This window comes from Pinus tabuliformis, chromosome 2_1 (genome assembly GCF_031772625.1).
Source record: "Pinus tabuliformis cultivar Carrire ecotype Pingquan chromosome 2_1, CPIR1, whole genome shotgun sequence".
NCBI lineage: Eukaryota > Viridiplantae > Streptophyta > Pinopsida > Pinales > Pinaceae > Pinus > Pinus tabuliformis.
The window spans coordinates 302197388-302212804 of NC_142299.1; positions in this window are offsets into that span (position 1 = coordinate 302197388).

Genomic DNA, 15417 nt, shown 5'->3' on the forward strand with positions numbered 1-15417 from the left:
CTCTAAGAAAATGTTATAACAATTCCTAGTACCATAATCAATACAAAAATTACGACACATGGTGAAATAAGTTACCATAATCTGGTCAACAACTGTAACACTTGGTATATCGATAACGTCAACCATTTATCATAACTTAGGTCAACACTTTAGACCTATGGTATATCCTTACTATAATTTGGGTCAATGCTTCAGATACATGGTAAATAAATTGCACCAACTAATCCCATCATTTGGGTCAATACATCATACCTATGGTGTGTTATCACCATAATTTTGGTTAGTACTTTAGACTCATGGGATATCATTTAGTATATAACTAGTCGCAGTAATTCAGGATGGTACCTCATAGATGGCATCTAGACTAGTCTTGTTTCATCATCATTCGAGTCAATGACACATGGTGAATCGCCATAGGCTAAACTATAGGAGAAAAATTCTTGACATGACTCTAAATGAACATGATGCTCTAGGACCATTCTTCCTAATTTAGGTCATACATGACATATGAATAATGTTAGTCCTCTACCAGACCATTCTCCCTAATTCAAGTCAATGTACTTGACATGGGGATAATCTCCCTAATGCAGATCAAAGTACTTGACATAGGGATAATGTATGTCCATGATGCTATATTATTAGCACTCCCTCTCAATCAGAGAGGAATTTTCACCAAGTCCAAACTTATACCTAAATTATATATATGGACTTCACCCAAGGACAAAGGCTTTACCAAAAAAAATCTATATTGTAGAATAAAAATAAATCCACACTACTTATGGTGCTTCGACCTATGATCATGATCATCAGCTACACTTGATTAAGAAAATCCTACAAGTAGCCTCTGAAGCGAAACTAATTCTCAACTTGCCAATCCAACTGCAATATACTCGGTGTCCTCAATACTAAGTGTAACATATTACTTCTTCATGAAAATCCAAGTAATTATAACAAAGCTCTTTCTACCTTCAAAAATCTCTCCCAATTTGAATATGCAATTGTACTTTACTATTCGAGACAAATCTCAAAACATAACTAACTTTTCCATGACCAACTATACCATGTTGGTACTCCAACACATGTAAGCAACATGACTTGGCTCATAAAAAAATCAAATTCCTTTCAGTGGGTGCATCATGATAACTACTTTCTTGTTACCCTGATTGGGTGCTATCCTTCACACTGAAACATATTCTATTATGGTAAATCTAGTTGCTCCCTCTGTCACTTTTATCTTCCAACATAACAACTAACTATTATGAAAATATCAATCATATTCCATCATCACGAACTCAAAGATCAATTCCATTTGAAGCTAAAATAGGGCTCTTTAATTGCTCCATCTGTTATGAAAGCAATTATTTATGCCCAAACTGTTCCCTTTGACACATGAGTCCTTATACTTCCGTTAAAGACAAATCATATAGCATTGTCCTTAATCCATTAGCCCAATCCCAACATGTCTTAAAATTGTACAAATTATTATTCAATCATGAGACTTCTTCTCATGACCTTCAAATCTCTCTATGTACACCTTTTCTACTTCCTTAGGAGAAATGATCTTTGAATCCACCTGGTGCAAAAGAAATGATAATAATTGTAACAAAATTGTACCTCACAACTGGAGAAAACATATTGTCATGATCCTCTACCTCTTTTTGGGAGAAGCTTCTCAAATCTTTCTTTTATGCTTGTGTTGTAGCGGTTACAACCACCCTCCAAATTTTTTCCTATGCTTCATTTTGGAGCCTCACTCTTAAAATCACAGCAGCTTATCTCGCATTGACCCATGTACTTGTGATTTGATTGAGATTTATCTTATCCTTACGACTTGTTTTTTCTAACATGAGTTACTGTTTAACCCACAAGATGATCTCTTGACTTGGTTTCAACTTGGTTCAAGGCTTGCCTTAGTGAACTATGCAATCCTTGAGGGTAACCAACCTTTAGTCTAGGAATTGTATAGTCCAAGTCGGCAATGAGCCTTTAGCTCCAAAACTTCTTAGAGCTAGTTGACAGCTTGCCTTCAGCTGGGAAACTACATAGAGCATGAGAGGTAGCCCAAAACCACTCAACCCATAAATTGTGTAGAACCTACTTTGCTCAGGAACTGCTCAGTGCATGAACTAGAGAGTTTCCCAATCCTTCCCATAACTACTAATATTACCGGGAAGTGCATGGTATTTTTCTTGAAAAATCAAGAAGCTAAGAGGAGAATAATCCCAAGAAGTTTGGATCTATTATTAGTTTCTTGAAGGTGACCCATTACTATCTTTAGAAGTTTCTGCCAAGTGTCATTATTGTCCTTCACCTCAAGCATACACATCATGAATTCCATTTTTGTTCAACTCTATATAATGGATGTGCCTAGATCTTACTTATACATTCAATCATCAAGATCTAGCTTCCCTAGGAGATCAAGGAGCCTTCGATGCATTATCATCACTTTTCGGGGCGAGTTTTTATTTTATCACCTTTTGTTGTTTTTCTGTCACTTTTGTTTGTTTAGCTTATGAGATTGTTGATTCACTCATTTTTTGAATGACCGCAGGAATTTTAAATTTTAGATTGTATAAGTGTTATTTCAATATATACATTACCTTCCCCAAGCATCGCATGAGTTTTCTCGTTTTTGCACCAATGGTCTCCATGCGAAAACGCCTTTCACATGCCTCTTGTTCCTTCAGTTTGATCCATTGTTGCACTTGGTTTACATGCATACATCTACACTTAGTCATATATTCACTCATCCTTACATCATCTTTCAGATCTTCTTGTTTGCACAATGCCCATGGACATATCTGGGCTCCCCCTTCTTGGATCTCACACTTCACTGCATGCACTAAGCAATCTAGGAGCTCAAGGCCTCTGCCTTGGTTTCTGGAACTGCACCAATATTTTCCTGGGCTGGCTCCAACTACACACTACGCAGTTCTAGGAGTCAGTCTCCCAGCTTTATCATTGGGACTACACAATGTGCAGCCTCTCCAAGGCCCTGACCCAAATTGATCTAACCATTGCATTGTTCCAGTCATTGATATTCCACACTGACTATTGGGACTATGCAGTACGTAGTTCCCATAGTCAACCAGTCATCCCTGTTAGTCAAAATTGCGCAATTCCTCTCATCAGATGTCCTGGTTGCTACTTGATCATGCTGTGAAGTTAGATTTGTAAGAGGTAATGTTTTCTTGCCATGAGTTTCCTTTCTATCCCACAGGTGCCACATGTATGAAGCACTTCTATCTAGTAGCCATTATACGATGGAACTAAAGAGATTCTTCAAGAGAGACCAGTAAAAGCAGTGTTGGGGAAGAAATTGAGTAAGAGCCAATTTACTTGCCAATATATGCAAATGCTCAACTGTTTATAGAAAATGAATCAACACTAACATGGAAGCAAGACCAACAACAATGGAAGAAGGCAACAATCCAGTACAAGATCAAGGAAAGAGGAAATTGCTGATGTAATAAAGGGAGAACAAAGCTACAGAGTGAAAGAACATTCAATCTTCATGCGAGCAGCTTTGACAACAGAAGCAAAAGGAAGAAGGGGACACAGACAATAAAGAAGAGGAAGAGAGGAGAGAAAAGCTTGCAAGTAGAAGAACTAAGATTACAACAAGTAGAAAAAGAACTTAAGAAAAAATAGGAGCCGAGAAGGGAAGAACAAGAAAATAAGAAGAAATAGGAAGAAGAACAAAGGTAAGGTGCAATGACATAGAAAATAGTGCCAATACAAGTTGATGATTCAGAAATGCCATCAACTGAGGAAGGGAGTGAATAGATGTAGGATCCCTCACCAAAGATAAGACCAAGAACCAAGTCCAGTTAGAGTTCGACAGGTACATGGAGCAGCTAAGGCGAGAAGCCACTAGGGATGACTTGGAGCTATGTGCACCAAACATGCAGAAGCACATTGGTGGTCTTGTCATGGTCAACACCATGCTAAACATGCTTAAGAATAAGTTGGACACAGTTTCCAAGACTATATACCTAGAAGCTACAGAGGCAAGAGTCTGCTATCAAAAAGACACCATCAAGAAGTTCAGGGACATCATCACAAAGTGCCAAGCTTGGCATTAGTACATGGCTGAGTAGCATCAAGTGGAGGTTTCTGAGTTGGTCTTTCCCTAAACTTTGGAGTTATAGCATTTTGTCTTGCTAGACTGTCTCTAGCCTATTTTGTCTCACATGGGTACATATGAAAAATGTATATTATTTGTAAATGTGTTGTAAATGAAATTCCAAGTGTCACTAGTGGAATGTGAATAGTCACTATGTAATGTAATGAGTTTTGTAAAGATGTTGATGAGTCATAAGGGTAGTTAAAGAGTCACAAAGGGGAATGTCAATGGTCACCCCTCCCTTTGATATAAATAGAACCTTATAACTCATGTATATATTCATGCTTTGGTTAATGTAATAAACAAGTCACATTGTGGAGTTACTCGCCTAGTTGACAAAAACTCATTTTCATATTTATTATACAAAATGTTTAAATATCTACTTTTTTTTATCATTTTTTTATGTTTTAAGTAAATTCATATTTTCAAAAATATGAGCCAATCTAAAATTAAAATAACTCTTTACTTTATTCAATTTACTATAAATTTCTAATCTATTATAATCTAAGAATAAATTATTCTAAAAATAACTATGTGTGTTTATTTTGGGGTAGGGCTTCCAAAATTTTAATTTAATTATCAATAACTATTAGCTGGATGATCGAAATTTAACTTTAATGAAATATTCTAGACTATTATTATAACATTCACAATTTAAAGGTTGAGTTATGCCACTTCTACAATTTTAATGAAATTTATTAATTTTTAAAAAATGTCATATGAAATGAGTTATGATTTTTTGGGCATGTAGTATTGATAAGCCATGGTATTGGCCCATGGTACTGTAACAACGCATATTTACCAATGGGGGTGATTATTCATGGTTATGAATCTTGTTATATATTTTTATGCCTGTTGGTGTTAGGGACCATTTAATTTATATTGTTGTGTTAGTCTTTCATAAAAATAAAATACTTACTTGATTAGTAGCATAACCATAATTGCACCTGTGAAACTACAATACTTATAAGTTAGTTGCACATAAAACCTGTTGTGCTAGTCTTTCATAAAAAGAAAATACTTACTCGATTAGTAGCATAGCCATAATTTCACCCCTGAAACTACAATACTTATAAGTTAGTTGCACATAAAACCTTATTTTCTTCATTTTCTCTCCTTTAGAATCAAATATATATGTAATAATTTAAAGTGTTGTATGTTTATATACCAATATAGATCCATCTTAACTCTAGATAGAGAAGGATCAAATATCTCAATATATGAACCTCTTTTTGAGTACAAAACTTGAGGAAATATTTTCACATAAACTTTTGGTAGATTTGTCATTAAAATGGATCTATGTTAGATGTATGTATGTATCTATATATATATATATATATATATATATATATATATATATATATATATATATATATATAGATATAGATATATATAGATAGATAGATAGATAGATAGATAGATAGATAGATATAATCTTTTACTCAACACATATATTGAAATATTTGATCAACTGAATATAAAATAAATTACACATCATATAATATCAATAATATTTTTTCTAATTTATGTGATTTCTGAGATGACTGCATGACTTAAACCTATGCCTTGGGTAGTGTGACCCAAAAGCATCTAAGCTATCAAAATAACATGGGGATGGCACCCGATGGGCTAAGTCATCAAAATCACCTGTCGATCACACCTAGCTTGGGCCACAACAACCTTAAAAAGGCTAGATTTTTGCCCAGATTGGGCCATGCCAACCTTACCATGGCTAGATTCTTTTCCACAAAGTTTCGAACTTGTAACCTTTGCACCACAGAGTGCCCTAACAGAACACCTTATCATCGTTTGTTCTACACCTGGTAGGAACTAATTTTTAATATATTAATGTAAGTGTTATCTTATTATTTTTAAAGGTAAATTTATGAGACAACTAGGGCCACACAAACCCTAATCTAGATAGATTTTTTCTGAGCTTGGGCCACACCAACCTTAACATGGATATATTTTTTCTGAGCTTGGGCCACACCAACCTTAACATGGCTAGATTTGTTTCCATGAAGTTTCAAACCAGTAACCTTTACACCACAGAGTCCCTAAACAAAACACCTTGTCATCGTTATGGTGGGCACTATTTTTTAATATGTTATCTTATTATTTTCAAAGGTAAACTTATGAGACAACTAAGGTACACACCTTGTAAGCGTTTGCTCTACACCAGGTAAGAACTATTTTTTAATATATTAATTTAAGTATTATCTTATTATTTTTAAAAATAAAGTTTTGAGATAACTAAAATACTTACCATTTCCACACACAAGGTAAACCATGGCCAATTAAACTGACTCCAAAAGCTTATATATAAAATAAATTATGTAAATATGTCTATTTTATTGATCTAAATATCTAAAATATTTTATAATGTATCTCCCTTCCTTATGAAATATCAAAATGTACCTTCCATATGAAATATTAAATTTATATATATATATATATATATATATATTTTCTAAATCTATTCATATTGATATACATTAATCATATACTTTTAATTATTATTTTTGTAATTTATTTTTTGTAACCTCTTATTCACCTCATTTATGGGGGAGGTAGCACAAGGTAAACCATGGCCAATTAAATTGACACCAAAAGCTTATATAAAATAAATTATGTAAATATGTTTATTTTATTGATCTAAATATCTAAAATATTTTATAATGTATCTCCCTTCCTTATGAAATATCAAAATGTACCTTCCTTATGAAATATTAAATTTATTAATATATTTATATTTATATATATATATATATATATAAATATTTTCTAAATCTATTCATATTGATATACATTAATCGTATACTTTTAATTATTATTTTTGTAATGTATTATTTTTTGTAAGTTCTTATTCACCTCATTTATGGGGGAGGTAGCACAAGAATCAAACCCAAGATCTCCGGTTTGGTGAGATTTCATTCCACAACTATTGCCACTTGAACTACCCCATGCGGACATTTTTGTAATGTATTTTAAATATAATTATGATATTGATATTTTTTTTTAAGGAGATTACTATTAAAATTATACCAATCTTACTCCTAATTGATAATAACAAAAAATTTAAAAGTAACTTGTTCATATATAATTGATAATAACCAAAATTTTAAAAGTTTTTCATATATATAATGAATGTGATTTTTTATTTTTTTAAGAGTATAATATTGAATTATATTTGAATTATTTGAATTGTTTTCATATATTTAATTTTAATTATATATATATATATATATATATATATATATATATATATTAATTTATGAAATATGTTTTTTAATAGATTTATTAAATATGAAATTTATAGATTTTTTAAATAATGAAATTTTTTGAAAACTTATTTAAACGCATTTTGAGACAATAAATAAAGCAAGTGATTTAAATTTTTTTAAATAGAGATATAAATTTATATGATAAACCACAATAAATTAATATTAAGATTTTAAATATCAAAATGTTGACACATTCATATATTAAGTTTGAATGAAACTATTATTACATTTAGTCTGGTCTATTTTTCACTCCACTTGGAATGATCTCGGTTCTCCGCCTTCATTTTACTTGGAATGCTCTTCTCTCATCTAGATTTACCTATTCCCATGATCTTAAACTAGAAACAGGGAGACGGAGAGCTGTACCATTTCTAGGCAAAACCAATTCCAAGGTAGTGGTGAAGCCCGCATCTCAATCCCATTCAAGCTAGAAATAAGGCAATGAAGAGTTGGATTGTTTTCTGCGTAGAATCGCTCCCAAGATAGTGGTGAGGCTTACATCTAGATTCCATTAACATATCGTGCTTTGCATGAAACCTAGACAATTTTTAGGAAGAACCAGTTTTAAGGAAGGAAATTGTAAGACCAAATTTTATTCTTTCTCGCTTAACTTCCTATATTGAATATATTATGCTATGAAGTAACCACCCTAATTCTTAATTTTATCAATTATTGTAAAGGTATGTATACACGATTTACTCACTTAAATCAATAGTTTCAGTAAGCATTTATTAATCCAAAGCCAACAGATTTTACTCAGTAGCAGCTACCCTAGAAGCCATGCTTACTGATCCAAAGCCAACCGATTTTACTCAGTAGCAACTACCCTAGAAGCCACCATGATAGTAGAAATAATCATCAGAAATATGCATGCAAAGATAGGAAATAATGCAAGAAAATATCAATACGCGGACAAAAAGAATAACCAAAAACCGGCGTATTCTTGCACAACAATATTATTGATGATGATATTATGTATAAATTGCTATTGCTTTGTTGTAAACCAGAGAAGGATCTTGATCTTCCTTGGAACAGAGGTTACTGTCAGATAGACTGACTGAGATGAATTATTGCAGCCCCATTCCTAAATCCAACCTTATTACTTTTCTATTTTGGACCCATGGGAATATGATAGGAGCCAACGTCTTTCTTCTTCTCCTTTTTCTGAACCATATCATCACCATCGTTGTGCTTTTCTTGATCTTTGTCCTCTTCCTTGCATGCAATACTTTTGAAGCCTTGACAGCGGGCTTGCTGTTCTTGGGCATCAAGAACATTATTAGGTTTAGGCCTGGGTTGGACAGGATTCCCCATCAAATCTCTGAAATCCACAACCCCCAGTTGCAGGGATGAATCTGTTCATTCTGTGAAGATCCACTCCATCAAGAATCATGATGCCAAGGTTGAGAATGCCCTGTGGGCGACGAACCTGCAGTGCCGAGAAGCTTATCCCACTGAAATCTGTGCTCCCGTAGCCCCTGAGGACAGTGGAAAGCAAGACCCTCACAGTGCCCTGAGGCAACCCACGCAGTAAAGTTACCTGGTAGAGTAGTATATTTATTTCTGTCTTCTGTAATGCAGGCAAGACTTCCAGAACTCTTGAACTCTCGAGCTTGGAGATGCAGTTCGTAATCCTTACTTTCTGCGTTAAGCGATGGTTTTTTGATATTAATTAATAATATAACAAATTTGGTTATTGATTAATAATATATACAATGAATATACACTCGAGAACGAATGAAACATGAGCAAAGAGAGAGTCAATTTACCTGGCAGAGTGGTGATGTCACGACCCAGTGATAAATATACAAAATAAAAAAAAAAAACATAATTGCAGAACCTATTACTTTTAACCATCCTTGTATTCGAACATAGCATAATTATACAAATATAAAGCATCGTTCATAAGCATTGAACGTGCTGCTATGCTTATACATAAATGTATATGTTTCAACCTTACTAATATAACGTTTCCCTCCTGACTTTATTCCATATGATCCATTGGGCGACCTTCCCGGAATAATGGCTAAGTCAATGGTTATAATGTTTAGCGGTTCATTGCTCCGACCAACTCCGGCGCCAGGTGGTGAACGGAGTTTAATTAGCTTCACCTACCCTTGCCAAGTGGCTAGCACCGTGCAGAGGCCATGTGAAATCTCGGTGAACACGCTGGGGTTTGCGCGCCAATCTTTCACCCGGATGGACGGTGAGGATTGCTTATTCAGATCGAAGGGCTTTAATTCGCCCAAGGGTTTAGCGGTGTTTTATATACCACTGATTCACTTACTGCGGGTTCATTTGCATCTGTTGGCGAAGCCGAACACTTGCTCAGCTCGGCGGCTCCCTCCCTGCACCATCTGCCAGAACTTGCCAAGCTATCTCACGTATTTCGGTGCCTAATGTCCGCCGAGTTCATGCTCTTCCTTCGGCTATTTTAAATATATGTAAATGCAAAGCGTTGTTACTGCAGAGTTTATTATTCCAGGTTAACATGTTCATGAACTAACTTCAAATGCGTTTGCTATGTGCAGGTGGTTGCATCTCGGTCCTCCTACCGCTCAAGGAACGATATGCAACCGAGGCGCTCTCAGGTATTTATCCAACCATGAGTGGATGCAAAGTCTGCAGTTCAACCCAACGGGAGAGGGTTTATACTTTGGGGTTTGTTTTGTTTCGAATTTTCTAGCCTGAGGGTTCCTCATGGCATTCTCTTATTTTATGTCTCAGGGTTTCTTCATTCGGCCAAACCCTGGCTACGAATTCGCGGTCGGCCTTTCCATGCCGGGCCCTGCGTCTTATTTGGCTTATACAAACTTGTTTTAAATATCTATTTTGGCAAAATGCCCAGGGTTGTATATATATTTATTTTAAAGGCTCACGGCCTCCCTGCCGGAACCGAATTGATTCAAATGAAGTCGGGATATTTACTCCCTCCTGACTCTCATGCTGCTACTGATATTAAATATGTGTTCTCAGGTTTTTGTTTCTATGTTTATGGAAAGATAAAGAGTCTTCTTCGACTCTCTGGACATTTGATAAACAATGCTGTCGTTATACCCAACAGGGGTTTTCATTTTTGTCTATTACAATGTTAATATAATTTTGCCTTCCCTCTCTGAATACGATGTATATGTTCCTCATCTGATATATATTTGTATCCATGGCTTGTCTGGTTTATACGCATATGATCTTGTTTTCAAGAACGTATTTGAACTCGTCTTAATAAAAGGTTGTTGTTATTCCTTTGGTTCACAAAGTCGATTATTCTATTCGAGGGTTTTGTTATAACCACCATATATTCACTTATAAATGCATGGCTGTATTACGGCGGTTATGCGGCCATTTACCACAGCGGGGTTCTGTTACCAGGTGCCATCATGTCGCCTTTGCATTGTTAATGGTATTATTCACCTGTGCTCTGAACCGGATGAGGGCTGGTGAGCGATAACACAGTGATTGCCTTTACTTGTTTTTGAATATAATGAAATGTAACCCTTAGTACAGGGTCTGATTAGTTTTCTTGTTACAGCCTCACTATATACCATGAACAGCACTAATATTTTCAAGTATGTTCCTCGGCTGCTCTAGATTTACAATAAATCTCCTTGCCGTTCTGTTATCTCTATAAATCTTTCTACTGTTCTAGTTTCTCAATGAATTCTTCCTCTGCTATATAGTTCAATGCATCTTTCTATTATGCACTTAAGTACTCCGCGTACTGTTAAGGTCTTTCAGGACCCTCATACAGTTTTATACAGATATGCTTTAGTTTCTATACCATTAACATGTATCGGTTTCTATACAGTTCACATGCTTCGTTTTCTATACAGTTAACATGCAATGAATACAGCAGATAGTCTCTGTCTTTTTTTCGTCTTAAACAACCAGTTCCATATATTCAAAGAACTGTTTCTAATATTATATATATTCTTGCATCTAATTAGCAACAGAGACTTGGATTCAACTATATTTTCATTCTATACATCCAGTATATTGATTACGGAAATCTGATTCTGGTGAATAACTCGTACCTGGTCTACCAGTTACAGGAGTTATCGCTCCAGAAATTCACCTGCATTTTGCATCATTGCTCTTATCCACCCAACCTTGAGATCCATCAGTACGCTGGATTCTCCCCCCGAGCTGTCTTGCAGGCCTGCAGCCCTCAACAAGACTCATGCACCTTCGTGCTTGGGTTATCTGGTCCTTACCAGACTTAACCCTCTTTTCTTTCTTTTTTTCCTTTCCTGGAATTTTCTCTCCCCTGTCTGTCACCACAAACCAGGGGTTTTCCCTCCCAGGACTTTTCCTGTGTGGAGGGTTAGTTTTTTTTTTCAGTTTCATAACTGTTTCCTTTTCTTTAGAAATCCTCCCCCCAGGAGGCTGCCAACATTTTTCCAAAAACATATATATTCCATTTCATAAATAAGATAATATCATTTAGTAATAGTAATTAACAATTCACATCAGTTCTTACTACAGTAACTTTTCATTTTTACATGTTTCACGGGGTCATCACATCTCCCCCCCCTGGGATTGGACATCGTCCCGATGTCTATTCCCTTTAAATAAGTCCGGGTAAACTTTCCTCATAAGCTCCTCGTCTTCCCAAGTAGCCTCCTCAGGCCCATAGTGCTGCCACAACACTTTAATCTGGGTAATAACCCGTTTCCGCAGCCGCACTTCTCTCCGGTCGAGAATGCTCTGTGGTTCGACCAGAACCTCGCCTTCTGGTTCGACCTGCAGACAATCAATACCTTCAGTCAGTTTCTGTTGGTTATATCTGCATATTCAAAACAACGGAATTAATTCTTACCCGAACATCTTGCCATTTGATCACATGTTTAGGATCGTATACATATTTCTTTAGAACAGAAACGTGGAAAACGTTGTGAATTTTAATATGGCTAGGCAAGGCGAGTTGGTAGGCCACCGGCCCCACTCTAGCCAAGATCTGAAAAGGTCCAAAGTACCGAGGAGCCAGCTTGGCACATCCGCTCCATTGCAGTGTGCTTCTTCTGGCTTGGATCCTCACAAACACATGGTCACCAACCTGATATTCTTTGAATCTTCTTTTTCTGTCCGCAAAACTTTTTTGTCTGTCCTGCGTAGCCTTCAAATTGGCATGCACCCTTTTCACCATGTCTTCCATTTCTTTAAGCATTTCTGGACCCAAACTCAGCTTATCCTCAGGTCCACCCCAACTTGAGGGTGTGCGGCATTTTCGCCCATACAAAACCTCAAAGGGGCTTAGCTGTGTCGAGGTATGATATCCATTATTATATGCAAATTCAACCAGGTGTAAATATTCTTCCCATTGGTTTGGTTTCAGCATCACATACGCCCTTAACATATCTTCCAACACTTGATTTACTCGCTTAGTTTGACCATCGGTCTGCGGGTGATAAGCTGTGCTAAAATTCAGCTGTGTTCCAAACTCAGCGAACAACGTCCTCCAAAAGGTGGATGTGAACTTTACATCCCGGTCTGATATGATTACTTTCGGCAGTCCATGCAGTCTGAACACATTCTGCATAAAAAGGTGAGCAATTTGCACCGCCTTATAAGTGGACTGCACGGGTATGAAGTGTGCCGCTTTACTCAACTTATCAACCACCACCATGATGGAATCATTGTTTTTCCTCGTTCGTGGCAAACCGGTTATAAAATCCATGGAAATGGTTTCCCATTTCCACTCCGGAATAGGCAAAGGTTGTAATAACCCGGCCGGATGCAGATGTTCTGCCTTAATCTGCTGGCACTCTAAACACCGCGCCAAATACTCAACCACCTGCTTCTTCATTCCGGGCTAGTAATACTCCTTCCTAAGTGCAGTGACCATCTTTTGGTATCCTGGATGGCCAGTGTAGTGGCTGGTATGGAACTCGTCCAAAATCAGATTCTTAAGGTCATTCGAATCCGGTACATATAACCTTTTATTAAAATACAGCATGCCAGCACCGTCTAATGTATATCCTTGCTGTAGTTTTTCATTAACTGATTGTTGTACCTGCTGTTTTAATTGTTGGTATTCAACATCTTGATCTGCTGCTGATTGAATCAACTCGAACAGAGAGTTCCGCCACTTGCTGACTGAAAGTTCACACAAACAGTGCACCTTTCGACTCAATGCATCAACCACCTGGTTCTCTTTGCCTTTTAAGTGCTTAATCTCGAAATCAAATCCAATTAGGAAATCTGCCCAACGACCCTGTCTTGCATTCAAGGTAGGTTGACTGAAGTAATTGGTCAAACTGTGGTGATCTGTTAACAACAGAAATTTCCTCCCTAAGAGGTAATGTCGCCACATTTTCAGCGCATGAATAACAGCTGTTAATTCTAGATCGTAAGCAGAGTATTTCTGCTCATGATCTTTTAATTTTCTCGATTCATACGCAATTACTTTCCCTTCCTGCATTAATACTCCTCCCACACCCTCCTTACTTGCATCGGTACACACTACGTAATCCTTATTAGGATCAGCTATACTCAAGATGGGTGCAGTGGTGAGTAAGTGCTTCAACCGATCAAAGCTTTGCTGACATTCCAATGTCCACTTAAACACCTTCCCCTTTTTCTGCAAGGAAGTGATAGGGTAGGCTGTCCTTGAGAAACCTTCCACAAATCTTCGATAATAGCCAGCTAGTCCCATAAAGGATCTGATGTCAGCTACATCCTTGGGTATGGGCCATTCCATAATGGTCTTTATCTTCTCAGGATCTACTGCAATTCCTTCTTTAGTAATCACATGACCCAAATATTGGATTTCCTCCTTGAAAAAGTCACACTTACTAAACTTAGCATATAACTGATGTTCCCGAAGAGTTTGCAACACCGTCCTAAGGTGCTCTTCGTGTTCCTCATGGGAACGAGAATATATGAGTATATCATCAATAAATATCAGCACGAATTTGTCCAAAAACCTGTGAAACACGCTGTTCATCAAACACATAAAGGTGGCAGGTGCATTGGTCAAGCCAAAGGGCAGCACCACAAATTCGTAGTGCCCGTAGCGTGTTCTGAAAGCGGTTTTGGCAATGTCCTCTTCTTTAATTCTGATCTGATGATAACCAGATCGCAAATCGATCTTGGAGAATACCTTTGCCCCCTTCACTTGATCAAAGAGTTCGTCAATCCGAGGCAAGGGGTATTTGTTTTTGATCGTGAGCTTATTCAGCTGACGATAGTCTATACACATACGGAGAGTTCCATCTTTCTTCCTGACAAATAGTACTGGAGCTCCCCACGGTGATACGCTGGGGCGGATATAATTCTTATCCAGCAGCTCTTGCAGTTGCATTTTTAATTCTGTTAACTCTGGTACGCTCATTCGGTACGGTGCCCGTGACACCGGTGCTGCCCCTGGTGTTAGCTCTATAGTGAAATCTATATCCCTTTTTGGGGGCAGTCCTGGTACCTCTTCAGGAAAAACATCCACAAATTCCTGTACTACCGGAATATGGTCCAGTGCAGATGCTTTGTCTTTCTGGTTTGCATAACCAACTTGAATAGCGTAAATCTGACACTTCTTCCTGAGACATTTAGCTAGCTGGGAAGCAGTGATAGGCCGGATCTGTACAGGGTGTTTAATCCCCTGCAACTCTTGCTGTTGTCCCAAGTCATCCTTGTAATAGATGGTTTTGGTCTTGCAGTTTACCAACGACCAATGTTTTTCCAGCCAATCCATACCAATCAGGATGTCGTAGGACCCCAATGGAAGTACATTCAGGTCTGCTGTAATTGGCTGTTCAGCTATGCTGAGAGAGAAGTTACTAATTTTGGCTAAGACTCGTCTCTTAGCTCCCGTGGCTAGCTGTACCAGCCATGGATTTCTGAACTTCTCAGAAGGTAACTTACACTGTTCTACTATTTTTGGGCTAACATAACTTAAAATAGCTCTTGGGTCAATAAGAACAGCTATAGAAAGGTTTGAAATTTTACCTTCAAACTCCACCATGGTCAGCTGGTATTCCGCTTGATGGTCATCCAAGGCTGCGTTAATTCTTG